The sequence below is a fragment of the Procambarus clarkii genome, chromosome 42 (assembly GCF_040958095.1).
Source record: "Procambarus clarkii isolate CNS0578487 chromosome 42, FALCON_Pclarkii_2.0, whole genome shotgun sequence".
NCBI lineage: Eukaryota > Metazoa > Arthropoda > Malacostraca > Decapoda > Cambaridae > Procambarus > Procambarus clarkii.
In genome coordinates this window covers 2,620,787-2,628,286 of record NC_091191.1, presented here as the reverse complement: position 1 = coordinate 2,628,286, position 7,500 = coordinate 2,620,787, and positions in this window count along the sequence as shown.

Genomic DNA, 7,500 nt, shown 5'->3' with positions numbered 1-7,500 from the left:
TCTAAGCCGAGCAGTAGTGACATCTAGAAGTCTGCTGATTTTATTGGATGATCCATAGATGTGTGGTTCCTCTTGCATGATAGTTTGATGATAGATGGAATTACTGGTGTCAATTTCACTTTGCCTCAGATCTACAAGATCTTGTGTAAGTTCTCGGTGTACTGCTGCTCTCAGATTGCTCATTGACAATCCAAGGTTACACTCAACGGCTCCTTTAAAGGCAGATTCTTTGGCTAACTTATCAGCTCTATCATGCATTCGGAGGCCAACATGAGATGGAGACCACATGAAATGGACTCTGTTACCATCCTTAATAATTTTGTTTGTATTTGTGTCTAGCTTCGGACACGAGCATGTTACAGTTATGTCTTCAAGAGTTGAGAGCATTTAAGGATGAAAGGAGTCACTTACAATTAATGTATCAAGTTTGGAGACTTGTACACATTTCAGTGGGAAGAGGAAGAAGAGTGTGATACAGGATATAATGGCATCTGGCAGACGCATCTGGCAGTTAGTGACATCTGGCAGTTAGTGACATCTGGCAGTTAGTGGCATCTGGTAGTTAGTGACATCTGGCACTTAGCTGCATCTGGCAATCAGTGACATCTGGCACTTAGTGGCATCTGGCAGTTAGTGACATCTGGCACTTAGTGGCATCTGGCAGTTAGTGACATCTGGCACTTAGTGGCATCTGGTAGTATTATAGTGTGCGTTGGTTGGTGGTGTTGTCGTCGTTGTTCCTCCTTTACGGACAACCCAACCCACAACTCGGTAGAGTGCTTATACCTCACTAGGAGATCACACTAGGTGCTTCTGGCTCATGGAGAGGGACTCAACGTCACACGTTTAGGGGATGTGGCTCCAATACTTAGCCACGTTGTCAGGTGCACACACCCACTCGAGCCACTGTGACTCCCCACTCTCTCCTTATGTGATATGATCTCCTCAATCCCCTTGGATTTACTAATTTTTCATCCTACCCTGTCCACAGCGGTGGTTCTTGGTTCTTTCTCTCTCTCTTTCTTTACTATTTCCTGGGAAGCCTCACTAGGACAAGGGCAAACACCAGCAAATTGGAATACATTTACTGGACAAAGCACATACATAATACATACACACATATAATAATAATGAATCCTATACTCTATCAGGCTGCATTCCAACACCATGAGAACTCTATCATCTGCTTATCAAGTGGTATCCTATCTTCTGATTCCCCCACCTGATACTATCTACCTCCTCAAGTAGATCAAGTCTTATACTACAATGTTGCACTATCAGCAAGAGAATATATCTATAAACATGTACAAGGAAAATCAGCATTGAATGCAACAACATATATATATCATTATAAATGTTCCTTGATACACAACAATGATCAATCGATCACCCTATTAGTCCTAGAACACATACGTCTGTAGGTGATCCAGCCTACGACTGTAACTCTATATATCAGTATAAAACACTCCTTGACATAAGAATGCAAACAATCACCCACCTCTCACTGCGTTTTGCACACTAATGACAACCAAACACTATCAACTTCCTACAAGTAATCCACCAGAACTTTTCTTCCACCTCTGGAAGTTCACTACCCTGATATCTTCAGGTTCTTCTGGGCTTCACTACCAGGATCCTCTGCAGCTCCTCCAGGCTGCTACCATGAAGTTTCCTTGAGCAACTACGGTGCTTCACCCTTCTGCTAGGGTCCTCCACAGCTCTCTTGGCTGCTACACCATGAAGTTCCCTCGAGCAACTATGGTGCTTCACCACCTCTACAGAAGCACGTGACACTCCTCTTCACTGCTTCTCCTCACAGCTCGAGGTCCTCTGCTCCACTACCTTGGAGTCTCATCAAACTACTCCCTCTGTGCTGGCTTCGAAGTTCTCAGCAACGTCTTCCCCAAAGACAAACCTGCAACCCATTGACACTCCAATAAAATTGTTTCCCCTTTAACACATAAACAAAAATAATCACACAATATGTTTGCCTCCAACCTCTATCTGTCCTCTACATACTATGAGAGTGGACTCCCCCGTTGGGCGGGGTCCATGCTCCACCTTGCCCGGTGGGCAAGGTGGAGCATGGACCCGCCCAACGGGGTCATAATCTTAAATGACCCCGTTGGGCGGGTCCAACGGGGTCAGGGTCTTAATCTTGCCCATAATCTTAAATTGTTCATCATATCCAACCAGCTATTTTACATCTGTGTTTACATCTCTATATATCCTAGACCTTCTGGTTAGGTCAGGCTTGCTGAATAACTCTCAAGGGGGGAGACTTGTTTCTCCTGCAGGCTGAGATCATAACAGTAGTTAGTGAAATCTGGCACTTAGTGGCATCTGGCAGTTAGTGACATCTGGCAATTAGTGACATCTAACAGTTAGTAACATCTGGCACTTAGTGACATCTGGCAATTAGTGACATGTGGCACTTAGTGACATCTGACAGTTAGTGACATCTGGCAGTTAATGGCATCTGGCAGTGAGTGACATCTGGCTGTGAGTGACATCTGTCAGTGTCATGTTAGTTAGTGACATCTGGCAGTTAGTGACATCTGGCAGTTAGTGACATCTGCCAGTTAGTGACATCTGGCAGTGAGTGACGTCTGTCAGTATCATGTCAGTTAGTGACATCTGGCAGTGAGTGACATCTGTCAGTATCATGTCAGTTAGTGACATCTGGCAGTGAGTGACATCTGTCAGTATCATGTCAGTTAGTGACATCTGGCAGTGAGTGACATCTGTCAGTATCATGTCAGTTAGTGACATCTGGCAGTGAGTGACATCTGTCAGTATCATGTTAGTTAGTGACATCTGGCAGTTAGTGACATCTGCCAGTTAGTGACATCTGGCAGTGAGTGACGTCTGTCAGTATCATGTCAGTTAGTGACATCTGGCAGTGAGTGACGTCTGTCAGTATCATGTCAGTTAGTGACATCTGGCAGTGAGTGACATCTGTCAGTATCATGTCAGTTAGTGACATCTGGCAGTGAGTGACATCTGTCAGTATCATGTCAGTTAGTGACATCTGGCAGTGAGTGACATCTGTCAGTATCATGTTAGTTAGTGACATCTGGCAGTTAGTGACATCTGTCAGTATCATGTTAGTTAGTGACATCTGGCAGTTAGTGACATCTGGCTGTTAGTGACATCTGGCAGTTAGTGACATCCGGCAGCTAGTAGCATCTGGCAGTAAGTGACATCTGGCATGTCGGGTCGACCAGGGTATCGGGTTGATCACGGCCCTGCCGGATATAGGCATAAAATACTGAGGGTAATTGACACATCAGAACAAAGAGGAACTCTTCAGAGTGAACATGTATACTGAACTGTTGGCGGTGGGCGGAACCTCGCGATGCTCTCACGAGCCGTGAAGTTGTTAGAAAGTTTATTTTTGTTATGGTGAAAGTAGTAGACAAATGGAATGAACTGAAAGAATGGGTTGTTGAAATGAGATAATTCCCCAATTTCATAAGTAGATTTTGATTGTAAAATTGGTCAGGCGTCAGTACATCAGAAGATTGGCGACTAGATATGCGTGCTCCAAAAGCTAGAGATTACCTTTGCAGGTGAATGGGTGATCACACACACACACACACACACACACACACACACACACACACACACACACACACACACACACACACACACACACACACACACACACACACACAGTTCAGCCAGCCGCGCAGGGAGGGTCGCTGGGGTCACGCGCAGGGAGGGTCGCTGGGGTCACGCGCAGGGAGGGTCGCTGGGGTCACGCGGAGGGAGGGTCGCTGGGGTCACGCGGAGGGAGGGTCGCTGGGGTCACGCGCTACAATAAACGCCAATATTTTTGGGTTAATTAAGGCTACAGTGACAGATCACAGATCTCGGGGTATCACAAAGCGTATAACCGCCGCGAATAGGAAAGAAAAAATGCAGTGCTATCACTAGAACTTTGTGATAAACAGTGTATTCACCAGACAGGCCACGTGGGAGGGCCCACGAGGCTTTGTTTACATATTGGGTCAAGTGATCAGTGGTACAGTGAATTGGTGAACTGTAACACAACAGACACACCGATACAGTGACTGACTGACTCCAGAGATTTGTGATAGATAGAGAAGAACCGCCATCATCAATCTACTGGATTAGTGACTCACCACGTGGGAGGCGACGACGGAGCACTTCGTCATCCAGCATTGTAATTATTCACCTGGTTGTGTGAGCGGGAGGCTGACAGGTAGGTGCCCCTCTCTGCTCAATTCTTCAGCTGTACAGAGGTAAAATATTACCAAATTCTTCTTCAGTATGCCAGATACATTTAGAATATCAAAGTGGCAAATTTTGGGTAGAGGTTGACATTTTACGGGACCCCGTAACACACGCACGCACACGTATGTTTGCAAGCACACACGCACACGTATGTTTGCAAGCACACACGCACGCACACACATGTATGTTTGCAAGCACACACTCACGCACACGCAAAAACAAACACACGCACATGCACGCACACACACATATGTCCAGTCAGGCTAGAAGGGATTAACACCTTTCGTGGAAAGGGGATAAAACCTCACTCATAATCCACCCCCCCCCTCTCTTACCTGCCGTAATCTGAAGACAACACCTCACCTCCTCTTAATCCCCATCCCACGCGCACACACGCACACACACACAGTCTTGGGTCAGCTTTGATCGTGAGCAGACATGTAGGGTCAGCGGTCGCGTTAACCGAGGGAACAATAGGGTTCAAGGGAGCGGGTGTACTGTGCAGTGAGAATCGGGACAGTGTAAATTGAACAGTGGCATTGTAATGCAACACATTGATCACATCTCGTGGTGAATTATCTTAGTGAACTTAGAGAAGATAGCTAGTGAAGATCGACTTCTTGAGGAAGCATCAGTCGCATCAGCCGGGACCCACGTGGAGACCTGAAGACCTCACAGGATTACCGACGACACGCCGTGTATTCACCTAGAGTGCTTGTGGGGGGCTGGCTGGTAAGTGTCTCTCATAAGTCTCCAACAGTGTGCAAGGTTTATATAATATCATATCATAGACACTATTGCATTCCATTCAATAATACAATCGTAATATTACAATCGTGGTAGACAGGTAACAGGGACAGCAACTGTGAGCTCACTGGGAACCCAGATAAGCCGCTAAACCTCCCCCACCAGCCGTAACCTGAAGACTACACCTCACTCATCTCTTAACCCACCATCTCACTCTCCCAACACACTCCCCCCCCCACCACAACTCCCACTCTCCCAAAACACTCTCCCCCCCCCCACCACACCCACTCACACTAGGACTATTCTTGCTCTCTCTCTTGCTCTCTCTCTCTTGACAAGGGCAACATGGCAGGTGGACGCAACAGGGACACAGGGAACAGCCAAATTGATCAAACGAGGGACATGTTTACCCAAGTTCTGGAGGGATTCAGGAAGGAGATGCAGGAAATGAGGATTACAATTAACAACCTGCAAAGTGAGCTGACATCAGCAAGGGAGGAGATCAAATCCCTCACAGAAAAAAATAAAAAGACCGAGCATCAGATTATCATCCAAAGGGAAGGTGGGAATGTTACATTGGAAGGAAATGCCTCTGTACCTGAAACATTTGCAGACATACTGAAAAAGAGCTCAGAAGCAATGGACACAGTGAGGGAGGTAGTGATGCAAGCAGCCACCTCACAGGAAGCAGCAAGGTGCACCACTCAGCTGCTGGAGAGAAAAGATCAGTGGTAGTTGTAGGCATAAAAGAACAGGAAGGATCCAACAGGCAAGAATGGAATAGCAAGGATAGAGAGGCAGTACATGGGCTACTGAAGGGGTTACAGATGGAAGGGGCTGAACGAAACATTGAGAAGGTTTTCAGGTTGGGCTGGTACAACAAGGACAGAAACCGACTTGTAAAGGTGGTGTTTACAATCGAAACCACGAAGGAGGATATTCTCGAAAGGAAGAGTCGACTGCAGCATGTGGAGGGATACAAGAAAGTATTCCTGCAGAGGGACAGGACGAAGGAGGAGAGAACCAGGGCAGCAGAGGCAAGGAGGAAGCGCAGGGAGGGAGAAGCAAACCAGGAAATCACAGCCCCCAACACAACAGTCCTAGAGACAAGAGGCGAACCCAAAACCAGCATCCAGCAACACCAGAGGGGAGGGCAACCCCACCACCCCCCTCTGCATAGAAACCCTCCCTTCCCCTCACCCTACCTGCCCCCACCCAACCCTCCCTCCCACCCCCACCCCATTCTTACCCTGTCATCCCTTCCCCATTCCCCATCATGTCCCCCCTCCCACCTTTCCCCCCTGTCCCCCCTCCCCCTTCATCCCATACCCTCCCTATCCATCCTCCCCCCTCACCCCGTATCCTCCATGTCCCCCCTATCTCCTTAACCTACACCCTACCTGTCCCACTTCCATGAAACCCCCCACCCCTCACCCCAAACTCCCCTGAAACCCTGCAAACCACCTCACAGATCATCTCACCCACTGAAAAGCTTCCCACACCAGCAGAATGCTCGCCAAGAAAGGGACAAGAAAAATGAACTGAAAGAAAGTTAGCTTCAAGGCAATGTACACTAACATAGATGGAATTACTAATAAAACAAGTGAATGCGGAGAATGGGCACTAGAAGAAAACCCAGACATAATAGCACTCACAGAAACAAAGCTAACAAACACCATAACAAACGCAGTGTTTTCCACAGGGCTACTATGTAGTGAGGAAAGAGAGAGAAGGGAGAGGAGGAGGTGGTGTAGCTTTGCTACTAAGAGAAGGTTGGAGTTTCGAAGAGATGGTAATTCAGAACTGTGAAGGTTTCAGTGACTACATATCAGGCACCATAGCAATTGGAGGACAGAAAATTATAGTAGTAGTCATATATAACCCCCCACCGAATGTCAGAAGACCCAGACAGGAATATGATAGAAACAACTTGGCCACCATCAATATAATAGAGAGAGCAGCTTCTGAGGCTAGCAGGAACGGATCCAGGCTACTAATCATGGGAGACTTCAACCATGGAAAGATAGATTGGGGGAACAGAGACCCACATGGAGGCCCAGACACATGGAGAGCTAAGCTGCTGGATGTGGCAACAAGAAACTTTCTAAGTCAACACGTCAAGGGACCGACAAGAACGAGAGGAGGGGATGAACCAGCCTTGCTTGATCTGATATTTACCCTAAATGAGTCGGATATAAGGGAAGTTAAGTTGGAAGCCCCTTCGGAATGAGTGATCATAGTGTATTGAGCTTTGAGTACCTGGTTGAGCTAGGAATTATCACCCCCAAAAAAGAACTGGGAAACAAAGGGCTGGCGTACCGAAAGGGAAACTATGAGGAGATGAATAAATTACTATGGGATATACATTGGGACACAGAACTCGGAACCAAGTCTGTACAAGACATGATGGACTATGTCACCCAAAAATGTCAGGAGACTGTAAGCAGGTTTGTCCCAGCCCAACAGGAAAAAACAGAGAAGCAAAGGAAAAAT